This window comes from Cynara cardunculus (assembly GCF_001531365.2).
Source record: "Cynara cardunculus var. scolymus isolate 2C chromosome LG 16, CcrdV1, whole genome shotgun sequence".
Taxonomy (NCBI): Eukaryota; Viridiplantae; Streptophyta; class Magnoliopsida; order Asterales; family Asteraceae; genus Cynara; species Cynara cardunculus.
Genome location: NC_037543.1, coordinates 12,084,193 through 12,095,243, shown reverse-complemented (window position 1 = coordinate 12,095,243; position 11,051 = coordinate 12,084,193).

Genomic DNA, 11,051 nt, shown 5'->3' with positions numbered 1-11,051 from the left:
ACTACTACCACTCTCTTTTTCATTTTAAGCTTGACACACATACCCAATTTTCATTTTGGCTCACCTCTCAGTATGGTTGTCCTCTTGGGTAGAGCTATCGATTCTGATAGTCCATAGAGGTTATATCTGAATAAGCACACAGTCCCACCTAAAAAATTTCATGTAAGCACAATGAAAACGTATGCAAATAAGCTCATAAACTTTGATAAAATCACATGAGTTGAAAATCAAATATGTATTTCAGAGTGGCTCATGATTTTGAAGAAATGAATAATTCAAAGCACAAATATTTAGGAAAGAAATGAACAGAGATCTGTAAGAACAAGTTACAGATTTATCTTTCAATGAATAACAAAATATTTGTCAATGACGAATCATATAACGACTTATCAGAAAACAAATTTGAATACAAACGATCATATTATTTCATTAAAAAAATGAAAATTTCATTTTAAAGACATGATAATAACAATTTGAAGAGAAGCTGAATCAAGTGTTACAATGATGCTTGAAGAGAAAATATGCAAGCATAACTCGAGAAAACACTTGATCAGAAATAGTACTCGTTTCAGACAAAAAATAAAATGAAAAACATTTAAAATCACACTTCTTAGAATCAAAAAATCTTTCAGATTTCACGAATAGTTTGAACATTTAAGAAAACATTTTTATATACTCAGAAGTTATCATTCTTCTAAACATATGAAAATAAGAGTTTAGAAAAATATACCTGAGAATCAGATCAGATAAGAATAAAAATGGTGATGCTCCCCCTTGAATATAGCTTTCAGTCTCACACAAACATATTAGTATTTGGCAATTAAAAATATGTAGAGACTCAGACTCCCCCTCATCATGTTGATCAAATTATTATATATATACAGATTTAGCGTCTTAAGATTGCTTATTAAAAATGAAAACATTTTCTCATCGAGTGGTTTTGTGAATAAATCAGCAAGTTGAAAATCTGTTTGTACAAAATGAATTTCAATTGATCTTTTTCAACATGATCTTTAATAAAGTGATACCTGATATCTATGTGTTCGGTCTTGGAGTGCTGCACTGGATTAACAGTTATTGCAATCCTGCTATATGAATCACAGTTGATAGGGACTTTATTGAATGTATATCCATAGTCTTGAAGTTGTGTTTTCATCCAAAGCACTTGTGAACAACAACTTGCTGCTGCGACATATTCTGCCTTTGTGGCAGACGATGAAACACAATTTTGCTTCTTTGAAGACCAACTGACTAGTTTGTCTCCTAAAAGCTGACATGATCAGGAGGTGCTCATTCTATTAATCTTACAACTTGCATGGTCAGAATCTGTAAAAGCTGTTAGCTCAAAACTAGAATCTTTTGGATACCAAAGGCCAAGAGTTGGTGTGCCTTTGAGATACCTCAAGATCCTTTTAACCGCATCAAGATGTAACTCTTTAGGATTAGCCTGACATCTTGCACAAAATCATGTTGCGAACCTAATATCTGGTCTACTTGAAGTTAAGTATAATAAAAATCCAATCATGCTACAGTAATTTTGTTGATATACAGATTTACCAGATAAATCTGCATCTAATAAAGTTCTAGTAGCCATAGGAGTCTTTATTGAAGAACAATCAGACATGTTAAACTCTTTTAAAATATCTTTCACATACTTTGATGATTAATGAATATGCCTTCGGAAAGTTGTTTTACTTGAAGACCAAGGAAAAAAATTAACTCACCCATCATAGTCATTTAAAATTTTGATTGCATGATGTCTGAAAAATTCTTGCAAAATTTTGGATTTATAAAACCAAAAATTACATCATCAACATAAATTTATATCAAGATCAAGTGTTTATCTTGCTTTTTCATAAATAATGTAATATCAATCATACCTTTCTTGAAACCGGATTTCAACAAGAATTGAGTTAATGTGTCATACCATGCCCTAGGTTCTTGTTTAAGGCCGAAAAATGCCTTGTTTAGGACATATATATGATCTGGCTTTTCAGGATCAACAAAGCCTTCAGGCTGACTCATATACACTTCTTCATGGAGAATTCCATTTAGAAATGCTGATTTTACGTCTATTTGATATATCTTGAAGTTCTTGTGAGCCGTGTATGCTAAGAATATTCTGATAGGCTCAATACGAGCAACTGGAGTAAAGATCTCGTCATAATCGATACCTTCTTGTTGACAAGAACCTTTTGCGACCAGTTGAGGTTTGTTTCGAACAACAATTCTCATTGCATCCTTTTTGTTCTGGAAAACCCATTTTGTACCGATTATAGATTCGTCTTTTGAATTACCATTTTGCAAAGGTAAGGGTTGTACATCCGTTAGATTATTCTAATCATCATACTCATCAGTTGCAGCTTGAATATCTGAGTATTTAAACATTAGCATCAGGTTGAGAAGACTCAGATTGAACAACTTCAACGGGTTGAACAATGTTAGATTGAGTCAATGTTGGAACAAAAATGTTGTATTCAAGTCCTCGTGCTTAAATTGTTTTATAATGCTTTGTAGTGTAGTATCCTTTTATAGAAGGTTAGTTTAGTTTCTTGTTTTAGAAGGTGGTATAAATAGCTAGTAGTTAGTTTTGTTAGTTGGAGTGATCATTCCTGTAATTGTCAGATTCATACGCATAGTGAAAGATTGAGAGATTAGTGAAAATCAAGAACATTGTAATTACATTTTATGAATCTAAGTTTGCTGACATATTGAAGTCATCTTTATGTTCTTGATTCTTTGAATGAATTGATTGTTAATGACTTGAATCTGGGATCACAGTCAATGCTTCATCTTGAACATCTTCAGTTTGAATAACTTCTGGTTGAACAACTTCAGGTTGAGCATTAGTTGATGTTAAAAAACCAACTTGTTGGTCCCAACGGGATCTACATACAATTATAGGTAACAATTTGTAGAATTGGGGGGGGGGGGAGTGAATACAAAAACAATAATTTTCACTTCTAAAAATTATATATTGATAAAAAAGATCAATACTGTGATAACTGGGTTTCAGTTATAATTCGAGGTAATTATTTGAGATGTTGGTTACGTGATTATATGCTAATTTATGCATGGATGGGAATGTATATGTGAACATGTGTATGTGCATATATGTGCATTATTCATGATATATGCATGCATGGGTTCTGGATGTGAGAAGAAAAAGGGGAGGAGTTTTATATTATAAACCTTCACCGCCTTCTTTTGGAAGGTATAAAAAGTGGGAAATTTTGAATAGCACTTCACTTACCATTTTTAGAAAGAAAAGGAGACTATGTTTTCTCTCTTTTATGCTAAGGCTGTGAAGTGATCAAATCTAGAAGTAGTTTCTGTGTGAATTTCATCTTCAAAATCCTGCATATAAGGTGAGTTCTTATAAAGGTTTTGAAGCTGATTTTGATCATTTGATGGTACTCTGTTTCTGCGTATTGTTGTAAGAGAACTGTTGTATAATTCTTATGTTTATATTCATGGTTCGATGAGGGTTTTTATCGAACACAATGTTGTCCGATGAAGGTCTCTTATCGGTCATGCCTTGACCGGTGAGATTATTTGTATTTTTATATGTTGTCCGATGAGGACCATTACCAGACGAAGCTTTGTCCGGTGAGGACCTTTATCGGACAAGGGTTGTTTGGATTGGACACCTTATTACCCTAATGTTGAACGGATTATGTGTTTTGGGTTTCAAATGTTGACCAGATAGGGTGTTTATAGCCCAACGCTTTGTCCGGTGAGGATGTTTATCGGACAAAGCATTGTCCGGTTTGTTTATTTATGTTTTCAAGTATTGACCGGTGAGAATGCTTACCGGTCATAGTGTTGACCGGCGAAGGTAGTTACCGGTCATAGTATTGACCGGTGAGGATGTTTTTATTATCCAAGTATTGTCCGGTGAATGTTGTCCAGATGGAGTGTTGGCCGATGAGGGTATTTTATCACCCAAGGGCTGTCGGATGAAGGGCAGGCATCGGTTGAGTGTTGTCCGGTGAAGTGGTATCCGGCCACGTGGTGGATGAGGACTAATGTTATTTATTATGTATCTTTCAAATGCGGTTTATAAATTAAGGGAAGGTACTGTTTCTTTCAAAATTGTTGAGAAGAGTAAACTGTTTTTGAAAGAGATATTGAGATTTGAAATTGGGTTTAAGAACTTTGAAAGTTCTTGAGATAAAGTTTCTGATATGAGACTGTTTTGAGGCCATTATTGGCTAAAACTACATATTTATCTGTAGATTTAATGAGAAAATAAGAGTGACATATCAAGGAGAGGTGTACCATGGGATTAGGGTGACATATCAAGGAGAGGTATACCATGGGATAAGGGTGGCATATCAAGGAGAGGTGTACTTTGGATAAGGGTGTCATTTGTGAGATCTGTTACTACTATAGCTCTTGTTGTCACATCCATAAGATGCGATAATTCTGAGTCAACATTTCTTTGTAACATGAAGACTTTGGAAAAGTTGCTCTTATTGAAATGATAACAACGATGTTATTGAGAAGGGAAAATGGTTTATAGCCGGAGGCATTAATTGCTCGTGTTTCAAATGATTTTGAGATATCAGATATTGTATTTTGGTTGTTCAAAAGAGTAAATATTTGAAACGAAACCTGGAGAGTCTTTGGTTATTATTCAGTTCAATTTTCAATGCTCTGGTGGTTGATGTTTCTTTTGAAAGTTAAGTTTATAAGCTCTAGTCTTATGAGATTTAAGAGCTTTGAGAGTTGTGTAACAAATGTCTATGAGGACCTGAGTGGTTATGTTTTCTATGTGGTAAGAACGCTTTTATAACTTGTGGTTTTTTGTATTACTGGAGTTATATTTTATCAAAGTGGTTGGATGTTCAAATATGATTTTATAACAAGTTTTGGTGATCTTCACCCTGTAATTGCAAAGAAAAGAGATTTCTCACTAGACCTCATGGTCTAACCCTCATTTTGTCTTTTTAAAAATATGCGTTGCAAGTCGGACTATGTCCAGGGATAAAGGGGAAGGGGGAAATATGATTATTTTCCTATTGTGCTTAACTGCTCTGTGAAGATCAACCTGTTATTTGATGAATTTTTGGATTGCTTGTTTTATATATAAGTGGAGTACAAGAATATTATTTTGGAATTTTTAGGTTGTAAATTATGTATTATAGTTTCTTGTACTGTTGGGACCAAAGTTGTGTATTTGTATTTCTTAATATATGAAATACATGTTTATATGCAAATGTGGAAAGTGGGGTGTTACAGAGTTGGTATCAGAGTTGGTATCAGAGCCTGAGTTTAAAGGATTTAGGTATTCAAGCATGATGCCTAGACTTAAACTGTGTTATTTGCATTTTAAGGGGTCACAAACATATATAGAACCATTGGGGATAAATATGATGGGTTAAGAGGACAATATGTAAGGTAAATTCGAATTACAACTGGGCAATCTAATTATGAATTTACAAAAACATATCTGTACTTAGACACCTTATTATATTTGGGAATGTGATTACGTAATTTTAGTTATTGAAAATTTGTAGATGGCTAGTCGTTCTAGAAGATCTGAAAGAATCACCCGCCCCAACCCAGATGATAGAGAAAATTCCCCTGATAATGCTCAAACAAGTGTATTCGAAGGCCGAGGCATGGGAAGAGGTCGGGGTAGAAATCGTGGAAGAGGAAGGCAAAGTCAGTCTGAGATTCATCCAGACCAGGGTGAGTCTATTTCTGGAAATGTTAATCAAGAACCTGTGCCACAACCAGAGTATGTGACATGAGACGTACTAGTGGAGGAAATTAGTAAGTTAAGAGAGACTCTAACATCTATTATGGGATTATCAGCCAGAGTTAAAATAGAACGAGTGGAGGTAAACCCCCAAATTCAAGCTACAAGCAGCAAAGAGGGGATATAAAGATGTTCTTAACCTATAAACCCCCAACGTTTTATGGGGAAAGAGATCCGATTAAATTTATGTGCTTATTAAAGGAGATTGAATCTGTGTTCAATACCAGCAAATGCCCTGAAGAAGATAAGGTTATATTTGATGTTTCGATGTTGAAATATAATGCTCTATATTAGTGGGATGTAGAATCATTGGCCAAACCGAATATTTTGCAAACCATGCCTTGGTCAGAATTTGTAAATAGATTTAAAGAACAACCTTGTCCAAAGGCAGCCGTTAGACAAATGGATGAAGACTTTCTGAAGATGGAACAGGGTAATCGAACAATAAGGCAATATATCGAAAGGTTTATTGAACACGTCCGATTTGCAGAGCACTATATTTCCTCTGAAACTAGAAAGGTTGAGAGTTATATTTGGGGTTTAAAACCCTCAATTCGGGAATTTATGATTGCTTTGAGTCCTACCGCTTTTCTGCTAGCAGTAGATGTTGCCGAAACAACTAAGAGGAATAAGAATATGCAGGGAGAAAAAAAAGTGATTGAAAAGAGGAAGTGGGAAGGGCCTTCAACTGGTTACCGAGGGCCAAAGTCTGCAAAAATAGATAACCTCCTGTTCAACGTGTTGTTGATAGAGCATATCCTCGATGTCACCGAGTTCATCAAGGTGATTGTAATCCTGATAAAGAAAGTGTTACCAATGTGGCAAGTCAAGTGATCTGTCTAGAAATTGTCCAGCTCCCCGAAGATGTTTTCAATGTAATTCATCTGATCATATCAGACTGAATTGTCTTCAGTTGAGAACTTCATGATTAACCATAGGAGGAAATGCTCTGAGTACTTGTGGAAGGCTAAATGTGCAAAGAGGAGGACCGGGAGGGTCTCGGGGATGATCTTTTCAGATGACTAAAAGTGAGGCTGAGGCAACACCAGATGTGGTAACAAGTACTTTTCTTGTTAACTCCGTATATGCTAAAGTGCTGTTTGATTCTGGTGCGAATTTTTCTTTCGTATCACCATTATTTGCGGGGTATGTATACATGAATTCTGTGCCACTTGATAATATGTTAGTAGTTGATACTGCTAATAGTCAAGTATCTGTTAGTTATGTTTTTGATAACTGCCAAATTGAAATTGAGGGGTGTGGGCTGCCAATCCGATTATTTCCAATGCCTATGAAAGAATTCGATGTTGTAGTGGGAATGGATTGGTTAGCAAAAAATCAGGCCAACATTATGTGCAACAAAAAGATGACCAGTATATTTTCCAGAGAAAGGGCAGATTGTGATTTATGGTGATCAGCAGGATCATCATACCAGTCTATTATCTGTTTTGAAAGCTCGGAAGTGTATTCAGAAAGGGTGTCATGGGTATCTGGCTTATGTAATCGATTCGAAGAAAGAGAAAGGCAAGAAAAAGTCTATTCCGGTAGTCCGTGACTATCCTGAAGTATTTCCGAGATTTAACTGGTTTACCGCCGGATCAGTCTATTGAATTTATAATTGATCTGATACCTAGGAAAGCACCAGTATCCAAGGCACCATATCGTATGGCGTCGTCTGAACTGAAGGAGTTGGTAACACAATTGAAAGACTTGCTTGACAAAGGTTTCATCAGACCGAGTACTTCACCTCGGGCTGCTCCAGTCCTATTTGTTAAAAAAAGGACACGTCTATGAGGATATATATATCGACTATATAGAACTTATAAGCTGACTATAAAAAACAAACATCCTTTACCGAGAATCGATGATTTATTTGACCAATTGGTGGGTGCCAGTTACTTTTCTAAAATTTATTTGTGGTCGGGATTACATCAGCTTAAGGTCAGAGAAGAAGACATCGCCAAAACAGCCTTTCGAACCTGATATAGACATCATGAGTTTTTGGTTATGCCTTTCGGTTTAACCAATGCTCCTGCGGCATTCATGGATTTGATGAACCGGGTATGTAACGAATATCTTGATAAATTCATTATTGTGTTTATTGACTATATTCTTATATACTTGAAATCTGAAGAAGAGCACGTTGAACATCTTCGTCTGATCCTTGAACTTTTGAAGAAATAAAATTTATTCGCTAAATTGTCCAAATGTGAGTTATGGTCAAGGGAAGTACATTTTTTGGGTCACGTTATGTCCGAGGCAGGGGTAAAAGTAGATCCTGCCAAGATTGAAGCAATTGAAAGATGGGAGGTGCCGAGAACTCCTACTGAAATTCGTAGTTTATTGGGGTTAGCAAGTTATTACCAGAAGTTTATTCAAGATTTTTCAAGAATCGCTGCACTGCTAACCATGTTAACTCGAAAAAATGTCAAGTTTGAGTGGGAAGAGGATCAACATAAAGCTTTTCGATTATTAAAAGACCGTCTTTGCAGTGCTCCAGTGTTATTACTATCAGAGGAATCTGAAGACTTTGTGGTTTACAGTGATGATTCAAAGTTAGGTTTGGGTTGCGTATTGATGCAAAGAGGAAAATTCGTTTCTCACGCATCCAGACAATTGAACAATCATGAAAAACAGTATCCGACGCACGACATGGAGCTTGAAGCTGTAGTATTTGCATTAAAGATTTGGAGGCACTACTTATTGGGAACGAAATGTCAGATTTTTACTGATAATAAGAGCCTTCAACATTTGTTCAGCCAAAAAGAGTTGAATATACGACAATGGCGGTGGATTGAACAAGTTAATAATTATGATTGCGAGATTCTCTATCATATGAGGAAAGCAAATGTGGTAGCTGATGCTCTGAGTAGAAAGGAAAGGAGTGGTACGATCAAGGCTGTTGCAATGAGAACGAATTTAATTCTGGATCTTCACTGTGAAATTTTGAAATGTCAAAAGAAAGCTGTTAAATAAAACAATTTCAAAGCAGAAAGAGTGGGTAAAATGATTTCCGCCCTGGTAAAGAATGACAAAGGGTATTATGTGTTTTCAGGGGAGCATTTGGATACCGAGCTTCGGGAATATCGGGAATTAATTCTGGATGGAAGTCACAAATCCCGGTATTCGATTCATCCAGGTACCAATAAAATGTATAAAGATTTAAAACCATTTTATTGGTGGCCAGGATTGAAGAAGGATATTACGAGGTACGTGGAACGGTGTTTAACGTGTCTACAAGTGAAGGTCAAGCATCAAAGACCATAAGGGAATCTGCAGTCTTTGGAGATTCTTGTGGGAAAATGGGATCATATCACGATGGATTTTATCATGAAATTACCTCGAACTTAAAAAAGATATGATGCTATATGGGTCATTGTAGATCGTTTGTCTTAATATGCGCACAATCTATCGATAAAAGAGAACTATCCTTTAGAAAGGATCGCGAAGATTTACATTGAAGATATTGTAACTCGACACGGTGTTCCATTATCCATCATCTCAGATTGGGATAGTTGGTTTACCTCAAAGTTCTGGGAGAGTTTTTAAAGAGCAGTAGGATCTGAAATCAGATTGATTACAACGTATCATCCTCAGACGGATGGGCAGAATGAAAGAACAATCCAGACTCTTGAAGATATTTTAAGAGCCTGCATTATTGACTTCGGAGGATCATGGGAAGATCATCTGCCTTTGATTGAATTTGCATATAACAACAATTATCACTCCAGCATCCAGGTGACACCTTATGAAGTTTGGTATGGCCGAAAGTGCAGAATGCTGTTGTGTTGGAATTAAGTGGGTGTGAGGAAGTTAACTAGTCCAGATATTGTTCAGGTAACTTCTGAGAAGATCGAACATATTAGGAACGAATTAAAATAGCTCAGGACCAACAGAAGAGTTATGACGATAAACGTCGTAAGCTGATTGAGTTTCTAGTAGGAGCTTTCGTGATATTGAAAGTCTCTCTATGGAAGGGTGTTGTCAGATTTGGTAAGAGAGGTAAGCTCAGTCCAAGGTATATTGGGATGTCTTTAGAATTTGCAAGCGGGTCGGATTGGTTGCCTATCAGTTGGAACTACTGGAGGAACTCAGTTTGAATCATAATACTTTCCATGTGTCTAACCTGCGAAAGTGTTTAGAATATCGGAGTTTGACAGTACCGTTATCAGAGGTAAAATTAGATAGTACGCCGAACTTCATGGAAACACCTGAAGCTGTCACTGATCGGAAAACTAAAGTGTTAAGGAACAAATAGATCAATCTTGTGAAAGTTCAGTGGCATGTCCATAAGGGTTTAGAAGCAACCTGGGAATTGGAGTCAGAAATGAGAACCGAGTATCTGTGGTTGTTCGATTGATTGAATTCCAGGACAAAATTCTTTTGAGGGGTGGATAGCGTGGTAATCGGGTTGCGGCTGTAATTGGAGGTAATTATTTGAGATGTTAGTTACGTGATTATTTGTTAATTTATGCATGCATGGGAATGTATATGTGAATATGTATATGTTTATATATGTGCATTATTCATGATATATGCATGCATGGGTTGTGGATGTGAGGATAAAAAGGGGAGGAGTTTTATATTATAAACCTTCACTGCCTTCTTTTGGAAGGTATAAAAAGTGGGAAATTTTGAATAGCACTTCACTTACCAATTTTAGAAAGAAAAGGAGACTATGTTTTCTCTCTTTTATGCTAAGGTTGTGAAGTGATCAAATTTGGAAGCAGTTTCTATGTGAATTCATCTTCAAAATTCTGCATATAAGGTGAGTTTTTATAAAGGTTTTGGAGCGGATTTTGATCATTTGATGGTACTCTATTTCTGTGTATTGTTGAAAGAGAACTGTTGAATAATTCTTATGTTTATATGCATGGTCCGATGAGGGTTTTTATCAGACACAATGTTGTCCGATGAAAGTCCTTTGTCAGTCATGCATTGATCGGTGAGATTATTTGTATTTTTATATGTTGTCAAGTGAGGACCTTTTGCCGAAAGAAGCTTTGTCCGATTAGGACCTTTTGTCGAAAGAAGCTTTGTCTGATGAGGGACCTTTATAGGACAATGGTTGTCCGAATTAGGCACCTTATCATCCAAATGTTGAACGGATTAAGTGTTTGGGGTTTCAAGTGTTGACTGGATTGGGTCTTTATCGCCCAACACTTTGTACGGTGATGATGCTTATCGGACAAAGCATTGTCCGGTTTGTTTATTTATGTTTTCAAGTGTTGACCGGTGAGAATGCTTACCGGTCATAGTGTTTACCGGTGAGGGTAGTTATCGA